The sequence below is a fragment of the Monopterus albus genome, unplaced genomic scaffold (assembly GCF_001952655.1).
Source record: "Monopterus albus unplaced genomic scaffold, M_albus_1.0 scaffold1.1, whole genome shotgun sequence".
In the NCBI taxonomy this organism is placed as follows: Eukaryota; Metazoa; Chordata; class Actinopteri; order Synbranchiformes; family Synbranchidae; genus Monopterus; species Monopterus albus.
The window spans coordinates 829,515-851,859 of record NW_018127881.1 but is presented as its reverse complement, the minus strand read 5'-3'; the positions used below and the strand labels follow the sequence as shown (position 1 = coordinate 851,859).

General features: G+C 39.9%; 1 long non-coding RNA gene across 1 annotated transcript; it reads left to right on the top strand.

Moving 5' to 3' along the window:
• The first annotated feature begins 9,151 nt into the window (after positions 1-9,151).
• LOC109954570 (uncharacterized) lies at positions 9,152-22,142 on the top strand. Its single transcript, XR_002274151.1, has 3 exons — positions 9,152-9,358; positions 18,741-18,800; positions 20,807-22,142. It is a non-coding gene; the product is annotated as an uncharacterized LOC109954570 (long non-coding RNA).
• Positions 22,143-22,345: the final 203 nt, after the last annotated feature.

Sequence of the window (22,345 nt, the reverse complement as noted above, 5' to 3'; positions counted from 1 at the left end):
GGTCGGTATGCCCATTACCAACGACACAGACACACATTTACACATTGCTTCACACAGCCTGGGGTTCAGCATGCCAGTTATTTTTCAGATTAAATGATTACACCCCTCCTATTTAAATAATTACAAGATATTTTCCCATCTTTTGATATAATGTGCTCTATGCTATTCCTGTGGCCTTTCAATATGAATATATACCTAAGTGTAAGTGTGTGTGTGTGTGTGTGTGTGTGTATAATTTATATGCAAAGGTTCCTCTCCTATTATAGCATCAGAAATGAAAATAATACTACCATGTTTGGATGGACTTCCACAGTCTGGAGTCAGATCCCATTTACAATAAGAAAAATGCTGAGTACTTGAACACTTGCACCCAAGGATTGAAATATATTTCAGTAAGGAGCTTTTCTATTTAAAAAGAATATGGCTGATTTCGAGCTGCTTTCTTGTGATTTTGTGTCTTTGTATCAATGAAAGAGAAATCCAGTCTTTCTCTGTTTGTAAATTTGCCAGATCACAGGAACGGCCATTTCTGTGTCCTTAAACTTGTAGCTACATCTTGGTAAGAATGTGCTTGGGAGGGAAAGATGTGTATGAGCGAGAGGAGAGGTGGAGTGAAAAATGCGAATTGAAAGGAAAAGTGAATGATTTAAAAATGTTACCTCAGTGAGGAATTTTCAGGGATTTTTTTTTGACAATGCATCTTGCATTGAGTTACAGCTTTGAACACACATTGACTAGCTGTTTTGTATTGTGCTGTAAAAAGTTCTTAAAAACGATGCAATCTGTCAGTGTATAAAACCAAGGGGCATGTTAACTGGGGCAGTTTCACCTTTCTGTCTACTGAAGGAAATGTGATTGACCCTGTGTATTGTACAGTATATGGAACCAACACAAGACATGTTTATACCGCAAATAAATATTGAAATATTTTTTTTTCTTTAGTACCTGTTTTCTTATTGTTGCTTGACACAAAATCACTTCAGGTGCCAGTTCCTATTCAGTAGTTCATCTGTTGATTAACATATTCTGTGTGTGTGTGTGTGTGTGTGTGTGTGTGTTTGGTTATTGTTGGACTGTTTGATTTAGCAGGTTATATTGTAAGACAGTGGACCAGGACACAAGATAAATGGGCTACGGGATGCTTTATCAATAGACAGCAAAAAAAAAAAAAAAAAAAAAGCAGAAACACACATTTTGGCTACCCTTCCCTTTAGCATGTGTGTTATTTCTGTGAATTTCTGGGTATGTTTATTGGTTAATGTCTTTATGTATTATTTAAATATCAAAAAATGGGGGGGGGCTCTCTTTGATCAATTTGGTCACACCCTCTAGAAATACAGGTGGTGACAGATAGCAAGAAGAAGACAGAAAAAGATAGAAGAAGATAGTGTGTTTTTTTGAAGGGTCGCAAACCAGGACTGAAATACTACTATGAGAGAGAGAGAGAGATCCTGGACAACATTAAAGGAATAGTTCCACATTTCTGTCTGTTAACTATACAGCTACAGCAAGTTAGCTTACTGTAACTTACATGTGATTCCCAGCCTTTAAGCTAACATAGACTAACTGTCTGTTTGCTGTAATGCTGTATTAAATAGACAGATAGGCAAGTGGTAATAAGCTTTTTCATATAAAACTCGATAAAGCAACTTAAACATTTATTTAATAGACACTGATTCAACTCAGACATTCCTTTTCCCTAGTAAACTGGCTACCAAATCACAATAGGCTTTATAATGCCTTATTTTAAGTACCCCACATTTATTATTCAAAAGCATTAAATAAAAATGTGTAATTGTTTTACACATTATATTGTAGTATTTACTGATATGGGACATTTTGGGTATTCATTAAAGTCATGTTCTGTTTATAGACCAGTTTACATTGATATGTGCTGCCTGTTTAAAATGACCCTATAGTGGACTGTTATAAACCAGTTACTAAGTATTTAACACTGCTTACAAAAGGGTTAAAGTAAAGCATAACTTTATTAGTTTTAGATTTTATGGCAAATAACCCTTCCCAAAAACAAAATGAAAACTCAAAACAGAAGTAATATAGCAACTTGTCTAAGACTTCCACTCATCTCCTTCTACAATTACACACACACACTCACAGGTTGTGTTCTTCTGCACCTTTGGTGTGATTTTGACGGTTTCTGACAGCTATGTAGCTGATTACTTAAAGTGAAACTCTGCCATTTACCTTCTCATACACCACTGTGTGTTTGTGTGGAGTAAAGAAGAAGAATGTTGTTTGTGTTCACCATAAAAGAGTAGAAAAAACAACGCACGTAAACCACTGATCCCAATCTAACCCTCTTATATTACAGTAAATAATACCACATACTTGCATTTCAGTACATAATGAAAGATCTTTTGGGGAATACACTTACTTGCTTTCTTGCCAAGAGTTAGAAGGCTGATACCTCTTTTGTGTTTGTATCATAAATATGAAGCTACATTGACAGTGGAATTCCAGTTGTATTGCAGAAAAACAAGCAATAACCATACTCTCTCCTCCAAGAAACACACTGGTTCTTTGTGTGATACCTGTGTGTTCATTATTTCTGCTCCAACATACCCTGTCTTGCTTTTCTGTCTCCTCAGCTAATGGATGATAATGGCACATCAAGTTTGCACATGAAAAATGACAGCGAGGGAGAGAGAGAGAAAGAGATTCAGCAAAGTGAGGAAACAAGAAGGAGGGTTGGTGAAAAAAGCGTGTCTAGAAGACAGCGCTGAGCTGAGCAGAGTCAGCTATAAATATCTCCTCAATTCCTTCAGTGTTGTCCACAGTTATCTTCTTTCCTTCAGCAATGGCTCTCCTTCATTCTTACTCTGCCATTGCCATCACAGTGAGCCATTCACCTCATGGCTGTTCAGACAGGATATTACAGTGATGTGAAATAACGGAAATTAAGGCCCCGTCCTGTTCGAAGAGCAGGGGAACAGGATGATTGACACCGCTGATGTCAGGTTTGCTCGGCCGCTCTGGCCTCCCTCACCTTTCTTACTGTCTCTTGCCCATTTACACTAATCACGTTCACCTGTTCCTCACTCCCTTATCACCAGCTGCACTTGATGAGGTTGCTCACTATATTACCCGGTTTCACTCCTCAGTCACTTGCCAGTTCGTTCTTGTCTCTAGGCCATTTTTTCTCCGTGCTGTCTCGTTTTTTTTTTTCCTATCTGTTCTACTATTGTCATCATCTCTGTCTCCACCTTCAGTAGCCACCATCACCACCGAGCCCAGGAGTGACCCAGCCTACGCAGCTCGGCCCAGCTCTCCATCTCCTCACCTCCTACTGTTGGTCAACACCCGGTTACTACTCATCGACAGGACTACGCACTATTTCCCTCTGTGCATTTTGTTATTTCTCCTCATCACTGTACATAATAAATCACTGCTTGCATCAAAGTCGGCTACCTGGGTCCGCCTCTTTCTCGTTCGCTCACTGACAGGTGCGAACAGCACATAATAGCTGACTGATTACTTTCTGGTTGCCTGGTAACAAGATGACAGGGTTTTTCTCACATGCCTATCATCATCAGAATTAATGTAGCAGGAAATGTTTCCTTGTCTGATTTAAAGTAATCGTAGCTGAGAATTTATCAAGAATTCGGGTTGTTAAAGAAACTGACAGCTTTGTGCTTTTTCCTGTTCTGTCTTTTTATACTGAAGCAGTTATGTGGGTTTGAAGAGCTGAAAACAACAAGCCTGATGTCCACCAAGGTGCATGTTGTTTTTCATATATGTTCACAGACTATTTTGGCACCAACAAGTTTTGGGCAGATTTATTGCAAAAAGCTTCAGGCACAGACTCCGTCTCATAGAAATGATTAGGACTGCAACTATTATTTTCATGATCAATAAAAATCAGTGATCTACCTATTATTTTATAGTCGGATCTTAAAGGGGACCTCCACCAAACACACCAGAGTTTGTTTACAGGTCTTGGGGAGTAAATGTAAAAAAGTTATAAGAAGTTTTTTGTGGCAGCTCAAAATCTAATAATTGGCCTCAATTGATGTCACTTGTCTCAGTGTCTAATGTTGTGAAGTTAGGTTTGAGACACTTGAGGCTAGCAGCCTGAGACTACATTAGCCACTACTAGTGTAACACAACTATCTCTGATCAAGTTGCATTGTGGGTAATGTAACCTCCAGGTTTTGACAAGAGGTGAATCCCAATTCTCTTATTTTATCGTTCCTTAGTCCTCAATCCTTGCTTAACCCAGAAGTCATTCTGGTTTGCCATGATGGAGGAAGGACAGAAGAGCGAGGAGGCTGTCTGGAAGAGCTATAACTGTCAGGTTTGCCCAGCTACAGCTTCCTCTCTTCTTTTTCCTCACACTAGCCTAGCCCTTGCACTGATTACACTATTCAACACACCTGCCCCGCTTCCCTGATTACTCACCAGCTGCACCTCATTAGTCTCCTCCATACTTATACACTGTTCACCAGTCACTCCCCTGCCAGTTCTTTCTCTGTCTTCAGGCCAGTGGTTGTTATGTTGTTTTATCAAGTTTATGCTAAGATTGTCTTTGTTCTCTCTAGTCCTTGTTAGCACCCTAGTCGTTATCCTGCCCTGCCGTCTCTAGTGTCTTCTTCCTCTTCGGACCTCTCCTCTGGACCCCCCTGGATTTAATCTACACCACCAGCCACCGCCTCCCAGGTCGATGCACAGTCTCCCTTACCCAGTTTATCCCTGCTCTTCTGTCTACAGCCATCATCACCTCCACCTCGACCAGCCCAGGAGTGACCGCTGCGTCCGCAGCCCGGTACATCATCATCCACCATACCACTGACTGGTGTTCTGCTGCTGCTGATCGACACCCGGTCATCTACCTCATTACTCCTCCTGTATATATGTCACTACCTTCACTGTAAATAAACCTTACTGCTTGCACCGAAGCCAGTCACCTGGGTCCGCTTTTTTTCTGCTCACTCACTCTGTGTTCGAGCACACCCTAACAATAACTGAGGATACACGAATGCATCCTTTGCGGAAGTCTGTTACGGACTGACATGCTCCTTTATCGGAAATCAGTTTCTGATTGGATGCTTCACATGAAGAATTGGAGGAAAGGGTGTCTCATGTCAGTTAAAACATATTTCCTTGTTCCTCTCTTGTCACAGTTCCTCCTTGGATATTTTGCAAAGAGAGGGAAACATGGATGCAATGAGTGGAATTGGGATTTACCAAAGGATGAAGGCTAAGTGCAATAAAAAAAGACAATGGTTGCTTCCCATGTTTCTTATAAGCAACAGTGGGTACATCTCATGTCTCTTGTAAAATGGTTCCTGTGTCCTCAATCAACCCAGAAGTCTTTCAAGATGGTTGTGTATCCTCGCACATAGCTCCTCCAGTACCCTCATCGCTCCTCACTCCTCAGAGCTGATATAAGAGACTTAGAATGTCCTCGCACCTCAGTTGATCAGAGTGACATCCAGCCCAATCGAGAACTTAGGAACACCAATAAGTCTGACTCTGATGCTGTCCATCACAGGCCCAGAGCAATGGTAAAGTAGCATGATGCTAAATTGTTGCTTTAGTCTTGCAAGGATACAGGTACAGGCAAGTTTGGGTCTAGATTTTATAGACCCAATTTACAGAACACTGCCTCTGATGATAATAAAGATGCAGTAACTGTAGTGTCAGTGCATTTAGTTTACTTCATATCAGTCAATCATGGCACTAGGTTTAAGAAGATTCTAACACATTGTACAACCAGCGTGAAAACTGTAAAACAAAGTTCTGCAACTAACATTGTTGTTAGTGAAACTATCAGTCAAGCTTTGTTTAGGAATGTGGTTGATATGCAGCAAGTGTTGCAGACATGATCCCAGGTTAAATGAAGGGTCACGACTTCCTGCCAATACACCCTTGTTGGTGAAAAACTGTCTGTCTTTAAGTGTGTGCTGTTGCCATTTTTACTCCTCTGAATGCAGCACAGATTTATTTCAGTAATGACAATGCCTTTGTCTTTTTTCTCTGTCTGACTGAAAGTCACAGCATCAGCCACAGTCATAACACAAACAAACAGAGGAGCTCCAGTGTTGCAGGCTCCTTTAATGGGCTTTTGTAATTACAGTAAATATCTGCTTTGGTTGCTGCTGCAGTACTTAAACGAGCACTGTCCTCCCACCATGAGTGGTACTGTACTGATGCACTGTACTGTACTCTCTCAGCTCTCTCTCTCACAGTTATATAAGCAGAGCACAAGGGGAGAGAATTTGGGAGGGAGCGGAAGACGAGGGAAGGAGGGTGAGCAGGTCGAGGGAAAAAAATGAGGGGGAGATGTTCATGTTTCATCATGTTGTGCCCCAAATACCTGTAAAACAGAAACTTCACAAATGACAAAGAACCATGGGAGGCTGCCAAAAAGAGGGCCATAGTTATTTCAGCTGCAATAATCACTCATTAAATATACCTGCCATGTTGTGATCACCAGACTTAGACTGTAGCTTCACCAGGCTTCATTCTTTGCTCCTGACAGCCATTAGACAGTACCTATATATCACTTGAGTATTTTTCTCTCCCTTTTTTAGGAGTACAGACTTGTTGCCTCCCAACAGCTCATAAAGTGCTGCCAGGTGTGTATCCTGGCTAGAACTTCTGAGACAGCAACAAACTGACCTTCAAGTGGGAGACCACTGCAAGTTTAACAAGTTACACACCAACTGTGTGTGGGGAAGAATTTCTTCTGAGAAGACAATAAATAACTATATCTGTCAAATCATTAAAATATTCATTATTATCAAAAATGTGGACAGATTGACCATCATCAAACTTCAGTTTGCTCCCAGCTGATTCAATTCAAAGCAGAGTTTGTAGGTTTTGTACATGTAAGAGTGCCCAAAATGTTGAATTAATGCAATGCAGTGAGGAAACCACTGGGACTTTGTATCCTATATTTTCTACATGAAAGCAAAACGGACTAATCTTAATTCATTTAGAGCCTTGAGTACAGCCATTTATAGAACCAGTATCTGTAGTACAGCCTGCACATTTTCACTCAAACACTGGGACTACAAATTGCAGTCATCTGCACACTTTTAATCATAATGGGGGGAAATTGCAAACTCATCTGCAAATATAGTAAAACTTGTCTACTCCCGCAGATTGGTGGCTCAAACCTAGCTAGTTCATTTCTGTCAGCTGCCGAGTTTCCTGCAAACTCATTAAACACCCACACCTGAACAAAGTCTGAACACCGTAAATCATTCATACTGCCTCAAAAACACAGTGACTGATGCTGTAAAAGCAAAACTCACAATACTTAAAACTTTGTCTCCCAACCTAAAAAATAGATGCACTCTGTGTCACATTTGGAGGGTTTGAGTGGTGTGGAGCTGTGTTGAGGCCAAATATGGTTAAACACTTAGATACTTGTAGCAAAATTCAGATTTATTTACTGTAGATAACATGCTCAGTCGCTATTTCACCAAGTGTGTGGGCGTCTGATGCGTGTTCTGTATGTTTGCATGTGCAGCCACATGTGAATGTTTGACTTTGATCCTGTTCCTAGTGAGCAAACATATTCAGTCTGTTCTTATCGCTGTGACCCCTGTGACATTACCTAAAAGGCCACTGTTTTATTTGTTTAGTTCTTACACTGTGGAATATATTTCTAATCAGTTTCTCAGGCACAAATGTACTTTTTAGTAACTACAAATATTTAATTACACTTTTGCATTACTTGATTACCACCACACATTCAGATGACAGACGCCATCTGTGCTTGTTCAAACATATCGTCATGTGATTCCATTTGTTACTATTAATGGATTGTAAAGTGAAGGTTCCATGGCCCTTTGTAGTAGGTTTAGTTAGAAATAAAAGTTATTATAAATCATGTTTTGTTTGCTGTAGTTTTTCACTCTGACAATTGTCTTTCTGAAATCTTCTACTGAGTAATGTCTCTTGGAGAGACAGTCTCTATGGCCTTTTCTTACTGATTCTTTCATTTTATCCACTCTTTCTTTCTTTCTTTCTTCTTTCTCATTGCACAACATTTCCACCATGTCCTCCCTCTCATTATCTCTTAATCCTCTTCCACTTTATTTATTTTGTCCCATTTTATCTTTTTGTCTTCCCTCACTTCCCTTACTTCCTCCTGAAATTCATTTACTCTCCCCCAGCTCCACCTCCTCCCCCTGGCCCAGTGTACTATGACTGCAGGCAGGGTGCCCTGCATGTTAATATAATGCACCACACATCCGCTCACAAGTTAAAGAGTAACAACAGCAGGTTGTTAACACAAGATTGTAGGAGCCATGTCTGAGGAAGATGAATGTTTGGGATAGGCAATAAAGTGCTTTTTGTGTTGTTTGTGTTATTTTTCCATTAGTAAAATTTTAGAGCTTATGAACTGAATTGAATTTAGATTTTAATTTGAACTTGATTATGGAACAAAACAACACATTTAAAAACAATTAAAGATCAGATGGTGTTTTGATTGTTTTGGTGAAATTTATACAGATTTTATTTAAGTAGTGGACTAACAAAATTACTTGGGACATGACGTGTTGCGGCTTAAAGCTTTCAGCTGATCATATTCTTGAGACTGAGAGTTTTAAGTAAACTCTGTGGTCATGTCGCCACCTGTATGTTCAGTTGGTGTTTTATCCATCCATCCATTATCTTTCCTGACGAGGGTCAGAAGAGCTGGAGTTAATCCAAGCTGAGACTGGCGAGAGGTGGAGTACACCCTGGACAGTTCACCCACAAACACCCACGCTCATTCCTATGGACAATTTAGAGTCGCCAGTATTCGATTATGTTTAGAATGTGGTTGAATGTACTTTAAGTCTTTGACCATGCCATGCAGTATGACATGTATTTACATGTGGCCCACACTTTAGCCTGTTTATATGGGGTTGGGATGTTATCAGCAGTGTTCTTCTGCCACTAGTCAAAGTGTTTTGACAAAATGCTAAATTTGTGATTCTTCTCACAGTCCTGTCTGTGTTGACCTGTCTCCTGCCACTTTATATTCAGCCGCCAGGCGCCCCCAGACTTTTCTGCTATTTCTAGTCCCCTGACCTGCCACACCCACTCACACACACCTGTTCCCAGTTTCCTCATTACTTCTCTCGGTACTTATACCTGCCTGCTGCACTTGCTTCCTACCAGATCATGGACAAATTGCAGTGTGTCTCATTGAGCCATTAATGATGTTGCTGTTTGCTCCCTTAGCAGCTCCCTGTATTCTGATACATTACCTGTTCCCTGCCTCTCTGCCCATAATCAGGATCATCATCCTTTTAAGGTTACTTGATTGCACCTGTCTGCCCACTTGTATGTCTGCACTTGGATCCTCCTTGTGCTTCATACACCAGCCATGATAGAGGTGAGTCTGACATGGTCACAGCTTGCATTCTTTATGTAATATTAATCCAAAATAACAACAACCATCTAGTCTCTCCTGCTGGTTTGGACTTTATTTTAATTGTGCAACTCCAAATGTCCGGTTTTTAAATATATATATTTCATATCACATCATCAATTCACATCTATTCACTCATGTAGTTGCAAAATATCCCCTGTAATTTTTCAGCCAACAGATGATATGAGCCCATTAAATAAATAGATTAGACACACTCTGTACTCTGGCCTTTATGAATGTTGAATGAAACACTGTCATATGCTCCCTAGAGTCGGATTAGCAGACCACTGACTCCTTTAAATTGCTTCTCTCATCTCAGTTCTCCTCTTTCACTCAGGTTGCTCCTCCATGACAAACAGATAAGAAATCAATGGCAGATGTACATGTAGGCACCAGATTCTTATGCTTACAAATGCCAAATACTTATGGGTCTCTTTGTCATCTGTGCAACAGAAATGAAGGAAGCATTTGTATGCAATTCAAATATCAAGCCTGATGCTCTACCAGTGTTTCAAAGGAGTGCAGTTTTTAATTCTAAAAATTTAGCAACAGTCATGTAGTTACATCCTGTACTTGCCTCTTTATATAGTAGTTTTCAGCATTACTGGGGGAATCCTTTTTTTTTTTGTTGTGCAAGATTCAAACATTTTATAAACTCAACAGACTGACAGGAAGTGATACATTCATGTACTGGATGCAAAGTGAAAGACATCAGCCAAGGTCGACTCAAGCAGGACTTCATTAATTACAATACGAGTGTGTTGTAATTGTATGCTTCTTCTACACAGCGATAGAAAAGTCCATAATCAGCATTACATTAGAATGAAATATAAAACTTATAGCCTAAAAAAATGTCATGTAATTTTCTAACACAACTGGGCACAGTAGCAGGGATTAAAACACACTGTGCTAGTGTGTGAAACAGAAACAGGATTTGGGATTGATTCAAAATGGACTTGTGTTCAGTGGTGTGGCAAATTGACTGAACTTGTTTGTTTTGCTCATGGGAGTTGTTGACAATGAGAAAATATCCTTAATGATATTATTAGTCTTAATAATATCCGAAGATACTTATGTGGTACTCTTCTTTAATCTCACTCTAGATAAAAAATACATCATAGAAATATCTAAACCATAGATTAGTTTAGCTGACATTTAAAAAAACAAAAAAACAAATCAGTTTTCCAGGAAAAGCCAAAGTTGGATTATGACTTGATACCTTTTTAAGTGGTATTTTCAGCAAACATTATTTTGCAAGATGTTTTAATATGTTTTTCAAGTATGATTTTTCTTTCAAACAACTTTAACAGCCATTGTATTGTGATGTTTGACGCTGACGTTACAAACCAGTTGATCACTGATCTTGAAACCCATCACCCTCCTGACTGCATATTGTTACAGTCCCTACTCTTACATTCATCCTTTGCCCTGTGTGCTTTTGTTTACTTGTGTGTATGAGAAGCTTTTATAAAAGTTTATGGTTTTTGAAAGCAAAGCACTTACGATAGTCTTTGTTATCTTGCTTGCACTTCTCTCACATTCTTAGAAATGGCTGCATACTCCAGCTGTAGTGTGAAGTCTGTGAGGACACTCAGTCCCCTGGTTATATGAAGCAGAGAGATGAGGAAGAGGAGATAAAAATAAATGTTTTGGTCCGATCCATCTGATGATACCATTCTTCTTTATTGTTGCCATAGTAACAGGAAGGAAGTGAATTTGTTGCAGAGCTCAGCAGGACTGACTGACAGAAACTAGAAGTAGTGACTGCAGCTTGTATGTATGTGGTGTATTAAGGCTGCACAACTATCAAACAGGAGCAGACTTGGTAATCTGGGGACCTAAGGCAAACTAAGACATGGGACCTCCCCTCTGCTTTATTCTCAGCCATTATGTAGCTGAAAATGTATAAAGGGACTTGTTGGTGGCTGTGAATGAAGGCATTTGTTGTGGTTTTTCCATCATTCCTACACAAACTGTTCATTGGCTGTAGCACCAAGTGATGTTTCTGAAAAAGCCATGTTTTAACAACAAGAAGAATTCTTATTGATGGAAACACTATAAAATGTAAAATACAATTTGTATAGAAATGTTAGAACAAAAGTTTACCTTTCCCTCTGATTATAAGCAAATTAAAAATGAGCTCAAAGGTTAATTAAACTGTAGTGGTGGTGGAGTAGTTTGTATGTATCAAAACATCAACATGGCTCCTCTTAGCTGAGGGCACCAAGCAGAGCAGGTGCCTACCTATTCTAATGGTAAAGTCCGCTCTTGCTGTCAAAGCTACTGCAGTGGAAAGTCTCCCATTATCTTCCTCATTAGCGTAGACGCACGTTGTGGTAATAGTGGCGAGCTCTTATCATCGCGGTCTGACCCCATTAGATTATATGTCTGCTTGCACAATCATCCTCTGCAAATTCCAGCTGACCTGAAGTGCACTGTACTGAGCCCTATTCAGCTGAGCTGAGACTGTGCACACCAGACTGAGCCTTGATTATAGAAGTGGTCAGCAGGGTGGTAGAGTGATTCAGTCAGCCCCTTTATGGTTAAAGTTCACGCTGTTGAAGTGCCCCTGACAGAGAAAATGAATCTTGTTCTTTTCTTTCTCCCATGTGCTGGTGGTGGCGGTTCTGAAATCAGAGGTTGTACTTTGATATCACTGTGCACAAGGCAGAAGGTGAGTTTCTCCTTCAGGGATCAATAATATAGCATAAAATATCTTCTTACAGTACTTGCTAAGTAGAACTGACTATAAAATCACATCTTCTGGAGATTATTTTTAAAATTGAAACCAATGAAAATAAGGGCCAAACACCTTTTTACAAGGAAAAATTGCTTGTATGATTTAGGATGTGTGTTGTTAAATGTAGCTGCATCTACACATGTCACAAACATGCCTCTGCTTCAGATACCCCAACACTTCATTGTTTGGAGACCTGAGCACCAAATGAAAGTATATTTCAAAAATGCGTCTGAAGCCAAAAAGAGCTGGGAGCATCAACACTGTAACTGCCTGGCTGTGCCACAGAGAGAGAAATAGGATTTATAAGCTTGAGCATGTGACTGGTTGATGCAGGCTGGGAACTGGTTTATGTAAACATAGGAAGTTCGTCACAGTGACTCTGGTTCTAGATTTCCAGGTAGGGAAAAAAGCCTGGCCTGTCTCTGTTTAAAAAATGCAACTATCAGCACTGCTGAAGCTCACCAGTAAAGATGATGTATCTCAATTGTTTAACAGTAATTTGTGGTCACCAACCCAAAACTATACATTTTACATATCTGGCCTACAGAATAAACAAAAAAAACTAAGTATAACATGTACTGTATGTGAGCTTGGAAGATGTTTCTAGTTGGACTTTGAACTTTGTACAGGGCCAGGCTCGCTGTTTCCCCTTGCTTCCAGAACTTCCAGCCTTTATACTAGACTAGGTTTGGACTGACTCCCACTCTGTACTTGGGCTGCATTCATTCATTATTGGCAGAGTGGGAAGAACAGGAAAAACCATTATTCTTAGGATTGTTCAGGCATGGTGGTTAGCCCTGGTGCTAACCCTGTAGTCTGAGAAATTGCAGCAAATATACATGTAGTGTAAATGTGACCAGGTTCCACTTTCTGTTAACTTAAGAATGGCATGGATTGGCTGTGGATCAGGAAGCAGGGCATGTTGTTCTCTAAGCAAGAGACCGCTGGTTTGATTCCTGGCTTCGCCAGTCCCCATGTCAAAGCGTCCTTGTGTGCGACACTGAGCTTCAAGTTGTTTGGTAGAAAATCTGTGATCTGGTTGTACAGAAAATGTTTAGTGACATTTCCTTAACCAAAATGGAGTTTTGTTACCTAAATGTAACCACAGACACGAGTCTGGACATGATCCTCAGTTTCTGGAATAGCAGGCCAGTGTTCTCCTCAGTCAGGAACCTGGTGAGTCTGAAGTTCATAAATATAAGGGGCACTTTAGAAAGTACTGTATATGAGCAGTTGTGCACATACATGTATATAAAATGCATGCACATTTGCATATGAAACACCCTGTGCTCACATATATACTGTACCTGAGGAACATTTATATAATTATATATAAAACGCTCTCAGGGGTCATTTGTGCACATACATACTGCACATGTAAAATACTTCTAGATTACAGCCACTATAAAAAAAAGAGCTCTGACTTTAAATTTTGAAGCAAAGCTATGGTGAAACTGATAATGGTAGTAGGACTAGGTTTAATACATTACAGAAATAGTTTGCAGAATATGCTTCTACTTTCACCTGTTCGCAGTTCTCACTGTGTATTTACTCGCTCTGAATAGAATGCAGGGATTATAAATTTACACCATCACCAGAACTTAATTTTATTAATAAAGTGTTTTATTATTGAGGAGTACAAACAATTTGGATCCAACTGTGATGAGAACTCTCTGGTGGGTTCAAAACAATCATATATGTCCTTTCCACGTTGTAATCTAATTATGTGCTCACAGTGTGTTGTCATTTCATCTAAACATACTTAATTGTCTGTGTGGCTAATTTATCCCCTATCTCTTTTTTCAAATGCATACAGTTTCTTCCTTTTGTTTACAGAGTCTACTCTCTTTTCTGATCTTTCCTTCTCTCCTGGTGTCCCCCTCTTTTCTGGCCTCCCTCTGACTTTTTTTTTCTGTCTTGCCTCATTAGTCTCCATTATCTGCGGGGAGAGTTAAAGATGCAGCGCTGAGAATCAGGATGTCAACAAGTTATTTCCTGCAGAAGATACAGGACACTATGTGTGTGTGTTTGTTGGGGCTACTAATGAGCTACAAAACCCTTGACCATGTTGTGTGCAGGCTCTGTGTCATTGCTGTTTATTGGCGAACATGAATCTGGGGTTTATAGCACAGTAGCTAAGATGTCTGCATCTGTGTGTGTGTGATTGTACACACCTCATACACGTGCACACAGATTAATTTCTATCACCACACTAAGTAGAATTCCTTTAAGTAGGAGATGAATTCCTGCATTATAAGTAATAGCTTGGTGAATTACACCAGCTAAATATAGCCTGCTAGAGAAAATATTAATTACCACAGTGGCTTAAAATGCAGATAACAAAATGGCCCTCTGCCATCATGACAGAATTACATGAAGGAGATTAATCTAGAAACAGCCAGACACTGAAATACTGCGGTGTGAGCTAAAAGTGTTGTGGTGTGTGTGTGAATGGACGCAAATGTTTGTTTTGACCTCAGTTCACCTACGCTACAGTTAAGTTTCAAGTCATTTCAGCTGGAACATGCAGCATTTTCTATTTTTAAGTCGAGACTATATCCTAACCCAGTAGCTGCTATTCCTGGATAAAGAACCCTAAGGAGTCCCAAAATTCACACTCAAAGAAATAACCAATAAGAAATAGGAAAAATCCTATCCTAAATTGTTTGTACTTTTTTGTAAACTGTGTTTATCTGCCTGCTATCGTTGAAATAGTAATATAGTAACCCTACAGTTTAACCTCAGTTTTATTTGTGTGTTCAGACTTGTGTTTCAGACCAGTCTCACATGCAAATGTCCAATAGCTGTGTTAGTCCACAATGTAGTAATGTTACAATAACGACTGTAAAACTGTGACGACTTTTTTTTTTTTTTTTATTTAAGTCCAGTGTCCTTTTGTATGTTGTTCTTGGTGTTTTATGGCGGTTGTGGTGCATTGCCTTCACCACCTGGACTGGAGTGTAGCTTGTGATGCTACAGTAGCATGTTGCATTTGTTGAAGTCAAATATTTTTGAACTGCAGAAAGTTAAAACCACAAGAAAGGTTGGGGTGGATGACTGGGTTGAACAAACGCCTGATTTTCACACAACCAGAGATTGTCCTGTGTCTGATGTTGCACTTTTCATTAGAGAGCATTTTGTTCATCTGAGAGTATTTTAACTGAACCCAAGGTCTTTCCTTAACCTTAACCATGTAGTTTGTGCCTAAATGCAACCAGTTTCTTTAGCTTTCATTGGCAGAAAGACATGTCACAGTTTTCATTGCAGAAAATGTTGCAATGTCACAATTTTGGAGGTGTTATGTGAGACTAGTACATTTTGCTACTATACATTTTGCTGTGAGACTGAGAATAGTTCTAGAATGATCTACTGATAATGAACAACCTGCTTTTTCCCCATTTAACCACTAACTCAGTAACTGCATGTAGCTGACCATTTAAACTAATAGGTTATTAAAATGTACCTGTAAGTGAGCAGACCTGCTGCTCTTCCATTAACACCCACACGTTTAAATGATACAGTACATGTTGAATGGCTTTTTGAATATAGTCAAACCTAACATATGAATCTGAGTTTCTGTCTCAGAGGGTTGTGTAGTTGTTTCAGCCTTGCTCCAAGTCTCAAGTCAAATTTGCTATCTCAGTTTGTCAGATAAACCACATACACATCATGTGCTCTTTGACCTGACAGATGATCATTACTGGAAGGAGGAGGAGGAGAGAAAAGAACCGTTTTCTTATTTTGTTTGTTTTGGGGTATTGAGTGTCTTTCTTGCCATCTTGTAGGTGTATCATGTCGTATCTTATACTCTCATCTTGTATCACCCTTTTTCTCCCAATTTAAAATTAAATTAAAATGTACTGGCATAACCACAATTTAAAGCACAACATTGCCAAAGCAGGTTGCATAAGGTTTACAGCATAGTTTAAGTATAATATTTCAGATAATATACACTACACATTATCTACAGTACACCGTACAATATGTAATACAAAAATATACAATAAAAATTTTACAAAGCAATCTTGCCACACAGCCCAACTGTTCTGTAGCCTTTAATTAACTGATTCTTCTTATCAGTATGAAAAAATAAATATTTAAAAACCTATTTTTAAAAGTTTAAGAATGAATTTTGTCACGAACTACTGAATACTGAAATATACATACTGAGAAATATAATTCACTTATCAAATGTAATGGTGAGAACCATAGAACCAAATACAATATATCAAGTAAAACAGGAGGCATGTTTTGAAGGATTTTGGTACAATATTGTGTTAGCACTGACAATTTTGAAGCTTTTTTTGGCATGTTAAATTTATACTTGGTTTTGGTGTGAGAATTTCATTCTTCGTGACTGTGTTTTAATGTAGTAAACATTGGCTTTTATGTCCTGATAGAGGCTGCAGTGTAACTGCTCTGTCTCTAGCTCATGTTTCTGGCAGAGCTGGCAGAAGTGACTGTCTCTGTCTCTGACTGTGGGAAAGTTTTGGCGCACTGCAACAGATTCCAACATGTGATCGGAGGTGACACATGCCTAACATATCGGGCAACAACTTGGGTGTCCACATCCGCTTCCTGTCCTGTTGGACACACACATACTGACACCTAAACTCCAGTGTCCAGTCTGCTTTCCTGTCCTTGCACTCCACACTAGCGGCCCGGTTGCAGCGCTCACATCTGAAAATAGATTCTATGGCACTTAACATCCAACATGCTAACTACCCAGCTTCCTGTTAAATCAACGATGGACGTATAGGGTTACAGAAAGCGAGGAGGCACTATTTATACTATTGGACAAATAAAATAGAAAGGCTCATGTGACAGATTTTCATTTATCCAGATATTTTTTTTTACTTCACCCTGAGATATACTGTAAATATTGTTCCCAAATGTTCAATACTTGTAACAGTGGCATCTTGACTTGCCACAGTAGGCGTTGCAAATAACAACACCGGTGATTCAGTTCCATTCACGTCTGCCATGATTATTATTGTTGTTGTTTAGTTTTGGTTGTGTTTTTCTTGGTACCCCACCCCTTTATCCAAAAAACCTTTAGCTGTTAGCATTGGAGTCTTATTGAGTATAAGCACATTCAGCTTGGATTTCAATAGTGTGTGGTGGGCCTAAACAGTGTGACTGATGGGTCAAAAGGCTTAATCTGAACCAAGATTACTTAAGATTTTTTTTGCTGTGTAAAATAAATTTCTGGCTTTCATATGTTTCACTTTTTTGCGATTATTTTCTTCAAACAAAAGATATAAATTTGGACAAATTGCAAAAGTCGGTTCTCAGCTAGTTCATTCACGAGGAAAAATTAATAACTTTTGAGTCAGAGTGGTCAGAATGATTTTCAGTCTGGGGCTCAATGGAAAAGTGTCTCTTATCTGGTGAGTAGGTGTTCATCAGGCCTATTTCTGGTTGGAGTGCTGACAGACAAGTTTAAGGGTTTCCTCTGTTGTCACGCACACGTACATACACACAAGGTACATAAGCAAATGCCTATGCTAAGATTGGCCAGTGTGCACACATGCACACACACTACTGCCAGAGCATTGAAGTCCTCACAAATCAACACTAAACACAATCTGAGAGAGGGTGAAGCATGACAAACACACACACACAGAGCTGAAAATTTTGTCACCCTGTCACTACGGCAACAGGAGCGCAGCAATAACTAGTGTGGTGAAGTGTGAGCGTGTTTGTGTTAGTTTATATGCACATTTGTGTTCAGAAATGTGCCTGTGTCTAAGAGTCTGTGTGTGTGACGGTGATGTTGGTGGATCCACAGTGACTTCTGACCCTGTGAAAGGGATCTTCATCAAGGGGGTTTATTAGATACCCCAGCAGCTATTGTGGGAATCCTTTGATCCACCATGTAAAAAGATAAGAGTCTACGGCATCTGCTCTTTCTCACAGCTGACATTGTTGCTGTTCGTGCCCCAGGCAGGCTGGTCCCAAAGGTGAACAAGGCCGTAACCTTTTAAAAAGCACATTCATTGCACGAGTGGCTTCTGTTTTTTATCCGGCTGAAAAATGTGAACCTCAGACATAGGTGATACAACAATACTGGGATTTCTGATATATGAAAGTGAAGTGCGGAACACAGGTTGGTTGGGTTAATTTCATCACAGAGGGTAAACTAAATGTTAACATGGCAGGAAGCAGAAGTTGCCTGCAATATTATACATAATACTTTGTGCACTGATTCAGAACACTGCTGACCACAACATGGCCTCTTATACCTGGTAATCAGAAACCACAAACCTCTAGAGATGGAAATGTCAGTCAACCTGTCTAATACCAGAGACTGAACAGCACAGACATTCATGTTCCCACGAGGATGAATCCTACTGACTCTGGTGATCCTTTTGAAATTAATTTTTTTTTTTTTTTTACTACTGCTAATACTCTTCACACAACATCCTTCACTAAAGTGGGGACCACAGTAAACATCAGCATGTTAGCATTGTCAATGTGATTGAGTTGACATGCTGACTAGCATGGCTGTACAGTAGATTGAGTCTCTCTTCTATGGCTGTGGTGTAATCTTGCATGTAACTCATGTCACTTGGATCGTACTGACTCTCCCTTTGCTTCCATTAGATGGACTTCCTTGGATCATTTACAACTGGTCCAGAACGCAACTCCCAGGCTTTTAACAAGGTGCTTTTAAAGGTCTTGTGTTACACCCATCTTAATGTCCTTGTACTGGACACTCATCATATTCAGAGAACTCACTGGTGGGAAGCTGGTGAGGGATTATGTCTTTGCTCTTGCACTGGCGATCCCTAGAGTGTCAGGTGAACCAGCCAAGTCTGTTGTGCATGTTTGTTTTTATGTTTTTGCAGCTTCTCTGTTTATTAATGTTATGGACGTTGTAACAACTGCTCAAGGAAGGGCTATTATTAGCTAGTGTTAGCATAGGTAAAGTATTTTAGATCATATGATCCTTAGAATCCACCGTATTTTCATTGTTTCTCTCAGCCTGCCTCTAACAATAATGATATACAGCAGTTTCGGATGTGCCTGGATCATTAAAGTTAAAATGGGTGAGAGTACTAGGTTTCAAGGGGCTCGCCCTCATCTCCTGTCATTAATAATCCATAGGAGGAGGCCAATTTACCTCCAGACAGCAGGAAGACAGAATAACCTCACCTGAGTTTTCGTCCTTGTTCACACATTCTCCTTCTTTCTGTCTGTGCATGAGTCCATTTCACATATCTTTCTGTGTGTGTGTGTGTGTGTGTGTGTGGCCTTGTTTATATATACTTGGAGGAGCAGAACACTGGGGGCACACTGCTTTGTGGGGATCGGAGGCTGGGCTCCACAACCAATTGGTCAAATTTTACAAAAATGACTGGGTGAAAGGTTAGAGCAAGTGTCAGCTTTGATTAAGGTTAAGGTAAGAGTTGAGGTTCTGGTTTAGGTTAGGATAAGTCTTCTGGAAATAACATATAAGGGTTTGTGTGTGATTTGCTGTTTGCATCTTTGTGTGTATTTTACAAATGACCTCCAGATGAGAAACCTCATCTCATCTGGAGGTGACCTGGGTGAGGGAGAGGATGTCTCCTGTTTGCCATCTAATAGCTGTGCTTAATTTAGCATGTGGGTGGTGTTGTGTGGATTTCTTCTACCATATGCATTTTAAAATTTTGATTTCCTAAAACACAGGGTTATGTGAAAATATGTTTACATATCATTTTGAAAACATTCATATTTATTATATTGCATTTATCGGTAATTGAAAAGAATATTTTGTTGTACCTTGTGTTAAGTTTTGCTCTTGGTGATGCAAGGGTTCTGCTGCGTGGTAATAGTTGTAACACTAGGGACTGCAGTATTATAGCTATTGTTTTAAAAGTAAAAGTAGTTGTAATTGTGTGCTCTCAGCTCCAGTCATACATTAATAATTCCATCAATAATTTTCAGTGTCTTTGTTTTTAAAGATCTTGTTTTGTTCAACCAACAATCCAAAACCCAGACGTTTAAAATTTGTTATGATTTAAAAAAAGGCAACAAATTTAAGAAGCTGGCCCAGCAAAGTTGAATTTCTTCTTAATTGCCTCAGTAATAAATCATTTGCAAACAATTAATTTGGTGTAAAAATCTTTTCAGCAATAATCATTACTAGTACTTTTATTGCTACTACAGAGATAAAATAATTCACAGGTACAAAAATGAATGAAAACAAACAAAGGCACCAAAATCTTTTTCTAAAACAAAATTTATGCAACTGGATGGATCATTAATCATCATAAAAACAGTAATAGTCAAGCAGAGCTAGTAATGGGATGTAATGTATAGCCTCATGCTCTATTTCTTTTAGTTCAATACGATAACAGCAGCATTTGGAATCTGTTGTTGACAAACACGTTGCTTAGCTTGAAGGTGCCCTGGCCTGTAACATCAGACTGGACTGAACTGTGGAGGAGCAGATGACATTAATGATTCATGGCCAGGGTCTGGTTGTTGTCGGTTACTGGCAAAGTGCCTGGTGTCCCTCCAGACCGGCTAAATGATGATGTCATGCTTTAGAGTATCGATTAAACTCTCCCCTCTAACAAACCACTCTGTGTCTCTTCCCTTTCTCTATTGTTCTCTGTGTTTTACTCTTCACTTCTCCCTCCCTGTTCTCCCCCCTGCACTGACCTCATCGGGTCCATCATCAGAAACCAGATGCGGCCACTAAAACAATAAAGCTCCCTTCCAGAGAGTCATAAAACACATCATAATCAGATGGGCCACGCCAGGATCAATAATTTCCAGTTAGACCCGACAGCCTAGAAGAACACGGCTTTGGATGCTGCAGCAGGATGCAGAGGGAGGCTTAGAGGACTGATGGAGGCCGAGAGTTGGGTTACATCTAAAGTGCACCGGTGAATCAATAGTCTGTGAAGACCTTAGCGCACGGTCAGAGTTATGGGACGGTCTCTCGTGGGATCTGTAGCGCACAGGCCTGCTCTACGAAACGGTGCTGACAAAAACAACTGATTGGGTTTCACTTTCAAAAGGCATTACCCTGCTCATGAATTTGAAGTACAGTGTGAATTGTCAGATGATGATGGACCATGTTTTGGTTATAATTAGCAATGAAATAGGTGCTCAGATTTTTTTAATTAAAAATGATTATCCCTCAAATATTCTGTTACATGTGACAGTCATATAAGTGCAGTTGTTATAAGGGCATTCATTGCTTCCTTCTTCAGCCTACTATGAAGAGGTGAAGCGTGTTCCTGTGCTAGAGGGTGTGTGCTCCTCAGAGCAGACCTGATCATATGACTTTTCATAGATTATTCTTGATTTTTGGACCCAGTTGACCGTTCTGATTGATCACATTTGTATGTGCACATACATACAAATACAGAGAAAGTGAGAGATAAAGACCGCATCTCCTTGCTGAACTGCACTGCCGAGCACCATTCGTAGTTAATCGATGAAGAGGAGATCCTAGATTCTAATTATCTGTTGCAGTGGCTGCTGCAGTACTCTTCTTGTGTTTTCTCTCTATCCTGTGTCATTCCTCTAACAACTTTCTCCAGCATCCTTCCTTCTTCTGCTTCTCATATCTTCCACCCTCCATCCTTTGTCTCATATCGCCTCAGCTCCACTTTTCTGCCTCGATCCCCACTGTTGTCCTCACACCCTCTCCCTCCCTCTCGGGGGTTTGCTAACACCCCCTTTCTTCTGAACTCCACTTCACCCACACATACAGTATGTATCTATAGCACTGAGTAATCTACTGTACAAGAAGGGACCAAAGGGTGCATTCATTCTGCTGTACTTGAGACACACATATGCAGTTAAACACACTCGCACACTCTGTGCTGAGAGCTATTCATTCATTAATGCAGTCACATGCTGCACGTCTGAGTTTCACACATCACTGGTCTTTGGTTAGTGAAAGAGAGGATTGAGATGGACAGAGGCAGCGAGCAGGGCTGTGTGCATGTATGTCTGAATATACTCTTTCATTATATTGTATTTCCTGGTATATACACACAGTATGATTCTGTCTGCACATGCGCAGTGTGTGTGTGGCTAGAGTATGTGTTACTGGAGTGAGACAATGTGTGCATGAATGCAGCCGTAAATATATGTGCATTCTCCTTTGCATTTGTGTCTGTGCAGTAGCACCTCCACATGAGGTAGCGACAGTGCAAAGGAAGAATCATCACATCTCACAGTGCTCACTGTAACGTGCAGCAAGC